Genomic DNA, 14114 nt, shown 5'->3' on the forward strand with positions numbered 1-14114 from the left:
GGTGCGCTCGACCTTAAGTTTCTAGAATCTGTTCGTTAACCTTTTTAACCCCCGGTCGGGCGGGCGCTGACGCTTGGAGATGCTGGCAAGACATGCAATGAGAAACAGGTCCTGTTGTTGGATCTTTAATCGTAGATCGTATGTCTATCACGATGAGAGTAACGCGGGAGGGAATGAACGAGAAGGTTTTTTTTTTTCTTCTGTAAACAGTGCGGCTATTCCACTAGTAACTCCTGCGGTATCAGTTGAAGTGACAACTCAGCCCAAATCTGACTTAAGACGTTCGAGAACAGATGGAGCTTCGGAGACAAGAAACGTCGTTATGAAGTACGACGTATTTTGAAATAGAATATTAATAAGCATAAAAGTTGAAAAAAACAAAGGTTGAGTTTTGTCCAGACATCTACTAAACTGAAAAATATTTTAATGAGAACATCTATGGGGTGGTTTTACTATGTTCTATAGGGTACGAATGAAATGCGAACAGACGAGCGCGTGGCCTTCGATACAAGCTGCGCAACTTGAAGGCAACTATGAGCGGATAAAACTGCGGTGTGGAGAGAGGGGCTACGAAGTCATCCACAAAAATGACTCAAACTAATACTGGAAGCTGAACAAAAAATACTTTTTTTTGCATCAGACAAAAAATGGGTGTCGTCTCTCAGCGAGAAGTGGTCAACTTAACGCCAAAAATTAAATTCATATCAGTCATGTGCTCCACGGTTTTCCCCCTTACACAATCGTTAAAAAAATTCATAGTTACCATTTCAAATGGAGGAACAATCCGTTATGGAACTTTCGCATTAATTGGTGTATTTCAGAAAGTTCATATACAAAACTGTAAACTTATTTGCATATAGACCCTGTCTAGTTACATGCCTATTTCAGGCTTTTAGACATTACTTTTAGTTATATTAAAACGTATATGTTAGGTCACCTTCAAGTCGTTATCATTAGTTCAAATTTAACTAGATTTAGTTATTCGTGTCGTTATGGGTCAGGGTGAAATTGGGTCCAAGTGGCTCATACTGGTTTTTGGTACCTATTCTTCGCCAGATCAGTTTTACTTGGCAAGGAATAACTATTACCAACTCTCACTCCTGGTTCTGAGGCATTGGCGTTTCGGGAGTGGGATTAACTTCATGTAAATATTATTGCCTATTGGAATATATTTTTGGTCAAACTGGCTTGAAATGGCTATACATGATATTCAGTAGCTGTTATAGAAATTTTATGCAATTGGTGTGTTATTAGTTTTAATTCACCTCAGCTGGCAATATTGGTTACAGGCATCTAATATCAACCCCGCTGGCTGAAATTGAGAACGGATGGCTACTATTACTTATTAGTCGGAATATGCTGCTATTCCCATATCTATAAATACAATTGGCTTCAGCGTGCTGTTGTTGGCAATTAACATATGTTAACAAAATCACCTGAAATCGCTTCAAAGTAATGATTAGTGACTACCATTGACATGCCATTCATGACGGTTTGAATATCAATGGATTTTAGTGACCACTATTGGCTATGGGCAGTTCTTGGCCAAGTCAGCTTGAAATGGCTACACATGGCTATCAGCAACGTTACTAGAGCAGCTCAGAGTGAAACTGCCATAGAGCCTGCTTTGAGAAAGTGGCTCTGATCCGTACTCGAGAACCGAACTTACTGACCATTTCTTTTGCAGCGGCCACTCCGGGAACTGCACGGCTGCACATAATGATTCAAATCGAGTTGGGTGAGGGCCAGATGCGCTATCTCGAAGTGCTCTTTCGCAGCAGCTATAGACCAACTCATGTTTACAACAAGCAAACCAGAGAGCCCCTAGCGGGCACCAGCGGCGCCTCTCATGCACGATGGAGCTTGGGCAAGAAGCTCGCCGTTGTTCATAAACAAACCATTGGAAAGCGACGTTGTCGGCTAGGTTGTGAGTCACCGTGTGCTTCTTGTCACTTGAATTGTTGATTTTAATTCTTCCTTGCAATGTGTGACTACTTTAGTGGCCTCAGCGAAATTAACGTACAGAATAAAGATACAGGAGTACACTTAAACCTGCTTACGTGTGGGAATGCAAAAGCATTCCTACATACGGCGCATTCCTACAAGCAGCGCGCCTCGCTCCATCGCGGCGCGAAATGGCTGAAAGCAGAGCGTACCACGCGTGAACCCCCCCCCCCCCCCCCCCCCCCCGCTCCCTCCGGGCCACCGGGTGTATCTTGAAACAACCCATTCCGATTTGAACCCTTTCCGTTTAAACCCATATGCGAAACGCCCTTTACGTTTTAACTTTTCGGGTTCCAACCCTTTCTCATTTATACCATTCTTATTTGAACGCATTTTGATTTGAACCTTTCTCAGATGAACCCATTCGCAAAACGCCCTTCGCGCCTTAAACTTTCACGTTTCTGCCCTTTTTCATTTGAACCCGTTCTCATTTGAACACAGCATTTCAACAACGTGCTCAAAGCAAAAGGTAGGAAGGTACAGAAAGAAAGAGGAACACTTGAGGATGAAGGTTGAAGACAAAGCGAATGTGGTACATAGGATGCTGCAAAGTGGCGCCATATCGTGCATAGCCCATGAAACAATTTTCCTTATGCCTGCGTGCCGCCCCGAGCCTGTTGACGTAGCTAGCTAGCTGACCCGCGACCTGTACATTTCCCGTGGAGCGCTCTTGTCCAGCTTACTTGCAACCTTGAATTTAGTAGCAATATAATCATAACCTTAAAATGCAAGCCTTTCACCCCTGTTGGTGTTCGTCTGGTGGCAGCTGATAAAACCTGTTTGCTCCACTGACGACTAACCCCTTGTTAGATCAGTTCGTAGAGCACTGCATTGGAAATGGAGAGGTCCCGGGTTCAATACTCGGTGCAGGCGGATTTTTTCGGTCGCGCACCAGTCGCCAACCTGTGTTTCGATATTTGTGTTTGTTCTTCGTTCTCCATCTACAGTGATTATTTTTGTCAGTCTTGTCCACCTCGCTTGCAAGTTGCTTATGGTTGCATTATAATCACTGCCTATGTGTCGTCCCTCATGTCGTGGACTGGCATTACCACTAAATGTCGTTCTCCAAGATGCATTTCAAGGCGCAATAAAGCTTCAGGTGCCTGGACTTCATAATGTCATTGACTCCTTTATTTCGGCTTTCCGTGGGTGTATGCTCAAATTACTGTTTTGAGAATGGTAAAACCCAGAAAGTGTGTTTTTAGCAACTTTGAAAAGAGAAACCTTAAAGTGAGAAAAAGTATTTTTGAGATTTGTCAAAACCAGAAAGTAGAACTTCAGAAAGTTTGAAAGGAGAAAGGTTAAATTGAGAAGAGTTTTTTTGAGAATGGATCAAAACCTGAAAGTTTGTTTTGAGAACGGTTTAAGTGAGAAACTGAGAAAAGCGAAAGTTGTTTTGCGCAGGGTTGAAATGAGAAGCTGAAAAAGAGAAGGCATAAATGCGAAAGGATTCAAATGAGGACCACCCACCGGGCCACGCCTAACACGTGACCCAAGAGGTGAAAGAGAAGGGCGGCCTAGCGAGCACACTTTCTCCTTAGTTGCTCTTTCGCCGGCACCCTCTCTTTTAATGCGAGATAGTTTCTCGTGTTTCGTGGCCACAACCAGTGCAGTTGGCGCTTTATAAGACAGTTACTGCTTTCGCATTAAAAAAAAAGCTGTACCATGTTGCAGGAAAAACAAACAAACAGCACATGCTCCTCCGTTGAAGCCCTCCACCCTTTCCTATTTAACAGAGCGAACGCTAGGGAGCAGACGACTAAGGCCCTATCGCTTCTAAAGAGGAACGAAGAGAAAGCTGTGCGGAAAGAACTGGTCCTCCTTTTCTTAATCTGCAACCGGGTATAGACCGACACGCTGTTTACAAACAAGCCTTCGTTTGCCCACACCAGCTCTTCGCGTTCGCAGAAACCGAATTCAGGTGAAGTGAATCGTCTGCGCATGCGGCAGCGCCACCACAGCTGCGTGACGTCACGGCCGCGTGTTGGTCTATAGCACAAAACACACACGAAGAGGGTTTTTTTTTTTGCGGGGGGGGGGGGGGGGGGACATATTTCGTGCTTCCTGGTTTTTGTCAGCTTGATCGGGCTCGTGCAATATTTCGTTTTTCTCTTCTCGTTAAGTGGGAAATATTAACAGTGATAAAATCAGATTTATTATGCGCAGGAATTGTATACATAAAAAGTCTACGTCTCCTCATAACAACAGCACATAGAAAGGTAATTATAACATGGCTGAAGCTTTCGGTTACCCTCCTTAAAGAAGGTTACCGCCGGGGTTCTCAGTGAATTTATCGAGCGTTCCACAATATTTTCTGTCGTTAGCGACGTCTTTCTCTCACCCCATCATCATAAATGCCTGTTCGTTGTCCCGTATACTTTATGCAGCTTCCTTCATGCATACTGTACGTCTACGGGAACTGGCGGTCGACCCCAAAGAAAATAATCTTCTGTAAACAAATGTTTTTGTCATTTGTTGCCGCATATTCAAATCGAATCAAATAAAATATTTTATCTTCTTATTAACTAAAATGGGGGAGGCCGATGAAAAAACCCGATAAATAAGCTTGGCACGGTCCGCGGCCACCCTAAAAAGGCAGTGGTAACGGCAATAGAAAACTGCACACTAAAGAGTTAGGAAGTAAAAGAGTTGGTAAAAAATACAAAATGACGAGCCAGGAGCAATGAGTGAAAGTATTCAATAACAACAAAAGCGATTCCAGATGAACACTTCGAATTAGATTTCACGTGTTAACCTTGTAAAAGTTCGACGGAAACGGCGTGCGACTGCAATTCAAGTGCCTAAATCCAAGGGGTGACTCCGCGAAGGATTTGCTACAGTATGTACACCCGCCGGCAATATGAAGGTGAACACCTTACCTGGTATCTTGCCTGTTTTACGGCTCCCTAAAGCTATGATAACTCTCAACGTCTCAAACAGTGCGTGGCTTGGGGTTCGAACTTTGCGTTCTAGCCCTCTTCTGAAACAGAGCTTGTTCCAAAACTTGCAGGAGCATCAAAAACAAGAACAGGGCTGTTCACCTTCATATCGCTCACGGGTGTACCTAAAAATGTCTGTATTAAAGTAGCCTATTAAATAAATGTTGTGTATGTTTTTCTTTCAGTTAATCATATGTTAACCATACAACAACCCTCGTACTGAAGCGCGACACTATATCATTAAAACAATTGTTATTAGACCAAAAATCAGTGCCATGTTGATTTTTACTGCTTTTATACCAACCCTCCCAAGGTGCGCTTCGCTCAGAAGTCTCGTAGCAATGATTAGTGTTACAGAGAAATGTTTTTCTCAGTAACTAAAAAGGCATCTCACAAGATAAGGCTCTTAGATAGTTAAAAAGTGCGCTTTAAAAAGTGATCACGGTGAATATTTTTATCAACTTAATCTTTGCAGTAGCGATAAAAATATAACACATATCCGAAAGATAGCAATTAAACCTGATTAAATAAAGTCGCATTTATATTAAATCTAAACTATACTCCATTTTTCGAAACATGGCAGGGTTAGTTCGCATAAAATCAAGACGTTTGAAATAAAAAAAAAGAATATTAACAAATGAGCAACATCATACGTGCATTACATTGCTGCTTTGACGTAGTATACTCCCCGCAGCACTCAACAGGTAACCAGTTTTCAATGTGTATTACTCTGGTGTTTCCAGCGTATCTTTTTTGTTTGGAAACGGCATTAAGAATTTTGATTACACGAACCAAAAACGCTACAAAAAGTAATACTCGCCGAATTCGAGTTCTTTGTGGCGAATATATAGGACCGCATTTCGCAATGTTTTGTGGTCGTCTTCCTGAAATAAACGTCTTCCCGATATGGATACACAAAACTTGCGCGGTGAGCGAGCCCTATTTCATTATACATACGCGAACGTCCCCGTGTTTTTGCCGCTGCACCGCTTCGGAATAAGAAGATTTTACAGAGCGCTCGAAATGGTCGACATTTATTTTGAATGGAGGGAGAGGCCCTTTATGTGGCTCGCTTCACGAAACGGTCCCAAACTTCCTAAACGCATAAAATGCGGACGACAATGAAACCACAACGGAGAACAGGAAGAAAAAGGTGATTCAGGAGGCTTTGTGGTGCAATGCTCGAAATTACTTTTTTTTGCCTTTCTTATAAATCCGACTTTTCCTCGAGTTCTTAGTTCAACTATCTCGTTGAAAGTTTGTTGCTTATTTGTTTTTCCTATACCTTTAACTGTCGAATTGCTCAACATGAGTTAAAGCAACGATTGCGACTGAGGTTCGGCGTACAAGGGAACCGGTTTGACGTCGACACTTGTGTAACAGCCCTGGACGTCGAAGTATCAAGTAAACAGTTGAAAGAATGAAGGCACGAAGTAGTTTCCAGAGTTTTGATTCCCGTGACAGTGTCGCTACTTTGACCCTTTTTATGGCCCTGCCGACAGGATCAGTTCTCTGGGCATTTGTAGAAAGAAGAGATTGCAAAAGCCGAGCAGTTGCGTTGAACCTCTTTCACGCCCATTTCGCGACCCCGAAGTGGGAACGTTCTAAGCGCACATTCTTTAGCGGCGGGGATCGCTCGAATCATCCACAATGTTTGTTTTATTTAAAAAAAAAAAAAAAAAAAAAAAAAAAAAACTTGAGCAGTTTGATCACCTTACTTTTTGGCATGTTGATGTTTTGTTTTACGCTTTTTTGTGATATCAGGAAGTCTTTAAAAAATGAGAACTGCAGTCACAGTACCTGTATGCGATATTAGTCTTTTGAAGGATATGGTTTAGTGTCAGCTGCGATACAAATACCCCTATTCATTTGATAACTTTATAACCGCCTTTTTATAGGACCATGATTATGCACTTGCTTGAATATTGGTCAAATTTCAACCTTTGAAGTTTGATAGTTCAAATTTTGTCCTAGTTTTCGAATAAGGAAACTAGAAATCAGGGACCCGAAGTTTCAATTCCCACTTGGCCTCTTCACCAAGGGTAAGATCGGCTATGTCCCAAATAGGGCTTGTTTGGACATCCACTTTGAGTCAGTCATGTGCTAACCACACAGACATCAGACAAAAATTTCACTTTCAAGGAAACCAGAATGCTCAGTTTGTTCTTACGTTGCTCAGCGCTGCTAAATATATAACTTGTAATGTACAGCTGCGTATATGTATTGCCATTGAGATTGATTTTAGTGGTCCACTACGCCTGTGCACGTCTTAAACTATCATGAATTTTAAATATGCGCTGGTGTTTAAGTGGTGCCCAAAGGACATGTATAGTACTGCATCTCTCTACAAAACAAAACTGCCTGCTTTTACTCATAATATATCTACCGGAACGAGTTAAACGACGTATTTATAATCAATTCAAAGTACAATACAGATCTGTAGTTGAGACAGGTAGATGCGTTTCTACTAAGGTTTACTTTCATGGCGACAATTATTACACTAATCATTCTGATTTGTTAATATTTGTGTCGAGATTAATAAAGAACTTATTTCTCACTTAGCCTTAGCGTTGAACGGCCCCAATAGGCTTGGTTCCATGTTACGGTAGGATACTCAAAGAAGAGAGCAGAGAATAATGCGTGATAGCATCAAAAAGATAATGTCCTTCTCACTCTTTGGAATATCGAAAAAGTGCAACAATCTATCAATTCGCAGAAACAGTTACCTCTTGTCCATTTGGCCGGTCAGCGAAAGGAAGCATAGCCTGTTTGTGACAACATGAAACCAAACACTTTACTGAGGAGTGTGTATTGCACACCGCTCATTTAAGTTAGGTAGTGCTTATGCAGCCCTAAATCATTCCCTAGTGGTGTGTGCCGCACGCGTGTTATAGAACAAATGCGCAACGCACTCTCCACCATTTCGCGAAGTCGCTGGACGCCGAGGGTGTTGGCAACCACCGACGCTCCGAGATGACGGTTTCGCCGGTACAACAAAGACTCGCCATGGTAACCCTGGAGCGAAGGGACAAAAAGAGAGGAACAGACACAAAACTCCGAACGCGTTCGGAGTTTCGTGTCTGTCCGTCTTTCTGTTTTCCCCGCGCTCCAGGGTCACCATGCCCAACCTTAAGCAGTTCGCCGGTGTTAATGCTTGGAGATAAAGTGATCCATGATTAGCGTAAATTACTTAGTTCTTTCCGTGAGCGCCGACCGTGAGAGGCGCCGTTCGTGGCTACGGAACACGTACGGGGCCGCCGTAGAAAGTTGGAGAAGCGGCCCGTGCATCACGTGTCGCAGTATCTCTAAGACCCGTGCGTGATTTTCCCGCGTGAGCCTGGAGCGTCAGAAAGGCAGCAGAGAGGCACCCGCAGAAGCGTGCCCCTACCGAGGCCCATCTTGAGTCGGTCGCGGGGTGCTCGGGCAGCACAGGCGGTGAGGTGTGGGTGTCCTTGGTCAGCTGGGTGCTGCGAGCGGCTCGCTGTAAACTGCGCGCACGGAGTACGTAGCTGAGAAACTGGCACGTATTGCGTTGCATGCGGCGGGTCCCCCGCGCAAGCCGCGCGCCTGCGGTTAGCGTGAGGAATACCGCAATGAATTATTAGACAGTTTTAGTATAGCGTTGCTGGCTCTTACGTACGCAATACGCAATAGTATAGCGTACGCTAAAAACGACCAGCTCGGACCGATTTTTGTTGTGCGGGAACACCTCGCATGATCTTGGTCGCAGAATTCCGCGCGCTTATAGCGCCACCATGCTCCTGAAAATGAATATCGGAAATGAAAACGTGTCCAATCATTTTATTCAGAGTCAAACCAAGCCGCAGCTGCCTCGTCCAGCGCGCTTTTCTGCGGGGTACAGAAACTACGAGTACGGGTGCGTAGCCAAATTCGATCACGGAGCCTCCGTCACTTGTCCCGCAGAAATGACACCTTTCATCAATGCTATCGCGGAATAAAATCGATGACCTACTGAATTCCAGTGCATAGCAAGAACTTCGGCGATTTCTTGAAGAGTCGTTCGTTCGTCGAGGATGAACTGAGCGAATAGGGGGCATTCACTGGACGCCATGTTTGAGGGTGCTGTTGAGAGCGCATGCTCAGAACGAGCTGACATTAATAGGCTGCTAAGACCGGCAATCTTGGCGGTGCGGAATGCACGTTACAAAAGAACTGTGGAAGCTGGTCATCCTCACGCGCTCAGCATTTGCGCACACGGCTATGGCCGCCAGTGAATACTCCCTATAGGCGTAGCGTCAAGCAGATCGCAGCGTTGACGCACAATTCGAGCGGTGAGCACTTTCACTGTGCACTCTTTCAGCTGCACGGCGATCTGATTCGACCGCGGTACGTCCCAGAAAGAAGTGCCGCGCTGAACACCACCTTATTTCACCGTTCGCGTAACACAGAACGTAGACAACACCACGACGCCCTTGCTGCGCCAGTCAAGGTAACCGCTATCTTGAAACTGGAGCTCTCGTTGGGCCCGAGATCACTCGAGAGGTTCCCGCAAGGCCCGCTAGCCCGCAACGCAACATCCACAGCGCTGCGTGTTTACGCAATTCACTAGTCCTTCTACTGCGTTCTGAGCATGCGCACTCAAGACCCGCAATTTCCTTGCGTACGCAAAGCTCTAGCGTACGGTCCACTAAAACTGTCTATTCTCGGTAGCGTGCCCGCGTTGAGGCTCCGCGTACTTGAGTCGACTGCGTACATATACTCGCGTTGAGGAGGTAGCGTGACGACCGCGGTGAATGGATGGTGGTTAGTGGCTTGCGGTGGGCCGTCCGCGTGGATCTGCTCAATTAGACTTGTCCGCGGCGACTTCGTCGCTGTGGGTGCTTCGCGCTAAACTGCACCCAGGGGTGTGCCGCCTCAGGGCGTGACAGAAAGAGGGACGCGGGTAGATTTATTTTTGTTTCTGGCGTGGTCGCTTGCATCTCCCTATGTATTCAAGGATGTGGTAACAAGAAAGAAGATGGAGCTCACCGGCAGTGATGTTGACAAACGCGGTAGGCGCGATGATGACGTCGTAGGCCCTGTCGCCGAAATTTGGGGCGGAAATGGTTGACGTGCCCCGCGGACAAGGTGGCGACTTGAGTAGCGGGTACAGTGGCGGTGGCAGAGATCGTTGATGGGAAGCGCTCGGAGACCTTCGCACTTGCCTCGAGCGGCTCAACAACACCCTTGTTGTGGGCAATGGAGACAGGAACCGTGTCGTTTGTGCTTGTCAACCATTGAATCTTTTTCCGAGGGGTCGGCAGGCCAAGTTGTGTAAGACGCCTTCGGTAGACGAGAGAGATGAGCATGCGGCTTGAGTTTTCGTTTGTTGTGGGGATGACGCGATAATGAGCTTGCTTGGGAAGGGGAACGTTCTGCGGGCCACCACTTGTAGCGTCTAGGGTTGATCTAGGTTAGAAGTTTGAAATGATCTAAGAGAGATGGTCAGAACACAAACTTTTTATTTAGTTAAGATAGCGCCGAAAACAAGGAGAAACCTTCGAAGACTTGTGCCGCTCTGTTGTCAAGTCTCTCTGCAGTCTCCCTGGTGATCTTTGCACCGTATACTCTTATACCCTCGTGCTTAGGGTTACCCGAAGGTAAAGCGATCTAGTGAAATCGCGAGGCTCTACGGCAACCAGATGAAAAAGTTGTATGCACGGTGCGATAGTGAGCCATTTTTTTATTATTTAATAATATGCAACCTGGATATTGACGGATGTTCACCTGTCACACCCGTCAACTACTTTGTTTCGAGCCTTGCCACCACGCTGATATTCAGGCCTCACTTTTATCTGGGCTTCATGCTATTCCGAATACCTCGACAAAGAATGTTTCACGTTAAAATAAATAGGGAGAGGAAATTGCGTTGGTGATTACAGCGAAACGCAGAATCAAGGAGCCACAAAAGGGAAGTGTTGGTCAAGCCCACTGATCTCTATGTCTTTTGCTGGATTGCGTTTGACCAGCTCCGCCTATGGAGGGGAATGCGGCCACGGTCGGCCATCTTTTTGGTAGAGTTATATTATCTCTAGCCATCATAATAATATGGCGGACAGCGCAATGGCGGTAGGCTGCCATAAAATAGCCGAGGATCTAGTACACTGTGCTGTGGGTGATATTTCGTGCTTGATTGAAGTTGTTCGACGAAGCAGATTGTTTAAACCCGGCGTGAACGGTAGCCTCATCTTTGAGGACCCGGCGAAAGTTCTACGAAAGTGAAGCACCGGGGGAAAGCAGCGCAGCTTGCATCGAAAGCAGACTCCGTACCGGCGTCTGCTTTCGATGCTTCTTTCGATGCGACTTTCGATCCGTGTTGTGCTGCTTTTCCCCGGTGCTGTGATTTCGTGAAACTTTCACCGAGCCCTCAAAAATGGGGGTACCTTTCACGCCGGGTTTCAAAAACATGTTTCGTCAAACAATTTCAATCAAGCACGAAATATTGCCCATCGTATATTGACGGCGGCCTGCCACCACACCGACCACACCTGTCAACACGCTGTCTGCCATGGATGGATGAGACTGGCTGCAGGAGATGTACCTTGGCTAGAGGTAATATAACTCTACCAAAAAGATGGCCGCCAGTGAACGCATTCGCGGAGCGGGCAAGCGCGATCCAGCGATTATCACAGAGATCAGTTGTCAAGCCTATAAAACGTCAGATTTGCGATCCTCTAACTTAAACAAAAATAACACAACGGCGAAAACGCAGTTTCCAGCGTAGATGAACATTATTTTATGAATTTGTGAGTGAACTCTGCAGCTGGCTGCAAGGTGTGTGAGCGTCGCTTGGGTTCCTTTATTCTTTCGGTCCATCATTATGCGGATTTTTATGTTTTAAGATTACTGTAATAGTTTGTTCACCTAATTCAAGGATACAATTCCCCGCATACACAACGTAAAACCAGTTGACCATACTGTGATGTGGTATAAAAAATTACTCCGAAAGACGGTATCTTAAAGGTCAGCTTTATTTAACATTGCGAATCCCGGAAAGTTGCTGCACTTTGATACTGATAAACAATATTATAGCTCATTCATTGGTGAACACGTTTGTGCCAGTGGTGGATGAGGACTAGCTTAGGCACACCATAAAACTGCTTTGAACATGTTGCAAAAATTAAATTAAAAAACATTGTTCATTTTTAATGTAAGTTTCACACAAAACCAAATAGAACATCGAATATGTTCTGGCACGAATGATTACAAATGTTCGATGACTTCGGTTTCTGAAGACACATTCACTACTACATTCAAGTAATGGCGAATCTCAAGTGAATGCATTTCAGTGTAAACGAGAGGACGCTTCAACTATATGTTGCCAGTTTTTAAAGCTCTATTTCTTGTTTAAAAGTTACCACCTTGCACAAATATGAAAGGCACCCCACCCAAAACCCGAAGTAACTTTTTTTGCTATCTGGACTTTTGAACTAGAAATGTAATCGGAACTTCTTTCTGGAAACTGAAATCCAAACTGAATACAAAGGAATATTTTTTAGACATCAAAAACCAGACAGATTCCAATACCGTTTCCAATTTCATAATTCATATAGCGAAAAGTTATATTGGATTTTGATACATGATAGATACTCCAACATAGTTACTGAAGTTACTATACAATTCAGTTTTGAACACCTAAGAATAATGTAACCGTGATAATACAAATGTTAATTATGAGCTACCCAGAACAGTTTCATTATACCACATTACGAGGGAATGCAAGCGCTTGGTATACATAATGGTATTTCGCCTTTAACACTCTCAGTCACTAGCAGAAAGGAGCCTTCCGTAAATATAACCTATAGGTGTCTCTGATGTGCCCCTAGCGTTTCTTGCCCCCAGAAACTGTGTGAGGACTTCGGCGACACTGCTATAGAATTCGCTGGGAAGAGATATCCGAATCAACATTAGTTGGTCATTTGTAACATCTAGAGTCTGACATATTCATCAGGAACGGACATTCTCCTGGTTATTTTTAAATGGATTAATGAAAACGATGTTTTATCAAAACATTTTGTTAGCGTAATGTCTCAGGATGATATATCGTACTATTGACTGGTCAAGCAATATTCTGCACTATAACTCATATCGTTTTGTTTCTAGCTAGGTTTCTGAAGTATAAACTATAAATAACATAATAACTTTCACCTTAATTTCTTTCAACAGCCTCAGTATCGAAAATAACACTCCGTTCCTGATCTTTTATGGGACTTTCTCAGCCCTTGAAACCCCTTCAGCCCATGAACCCCTCGGCCCTGGAAACCCCTTCAGCTAGCCAGACCTTCACGCCCCTTCATCCCGTCAGACAATTCAGCCCATCAACCCTTTAGACGCCCAAATGACTGTTAACTATAGACAAAATTCAGTTTAAAACATTTCTAGAAATTCATTTCAGACATGGAGTTTTCCAAGAATGTTGTAACTCGAAAAAGCGATAAGAACCAACGTTTGCTAAAACCAGGGCGCAATCAGTTGTATAAGAATGCGATAAATGGGGTGAGGACAACCGAGTTGTTTGTCGCAAAAGATATCTTTCGAGGTACTCGAAATGCAGCTGGGTAAATTCCTGATATGTACGATAGTTCAATGAATAAAACCGAGCAAGTGTACCACACGGCACACACACTCTCAGTAGCACGATTATCGAAAACCACCAAAGCGCAACCAGCATCCGCCGCCGTTGAAGAAATCTTGAGTTCAGCACAGTCACAGTGTTGTTTCCGGCGTCTTTTTGCTCGCTGGATGCTTCGAAAGCAGAACAGACGAAGAGGCGCAAGAAACTGCACCGAGAGACCTCCTAGATCTGCCTACCCAGCTGCTCTAGAAGATATGTCTCAAGCATGTGACGGTAAGCGGCACTGAGCGTTGGTTCGTTGTTGTGAATTTAGCTTTCTCAGGTTAGTGGAGAAAAAAAAAACAAGAAGCGGAGCTTCTGACGAAGGCTGAATTTCTACTGTCTAAAAACAAGTTTTCTTCAGAGAAAACCTGTTTTCTCTGAAGAAAACCCGAGGAAGAAAGGGTGCATGGTTTGTTTTTTCTTTCAGAGAAAACCACCATGCACCCTTTCTACCTCGAGAGCGAAAGTGAAAGGCTCTGTTACAACGCGTCCTTGGCCATTCCTAGTTCCGCCCATGAAACACATGCACAAAGCACGCAAACACAGCAATGGGC

The sequence above is a fragment of the Ixodes scapularis genome, unplaced genomic scaffold (assembly GCF_016920785.2).
Source record: "Ixodes scapularis isolate PalLabHiFi unplaced genomic scaffold, ASM1692078v2 PGA_scaffold0__279_contigs__length_252992795, whole genome shotgun sequence".
Taxonomy (NCBI): Eukaryota; Metazoa; Arthropoda; class Arachnida; order Ixodida; family Ixodidae; genus Ixodes; species Ixodes scapularis.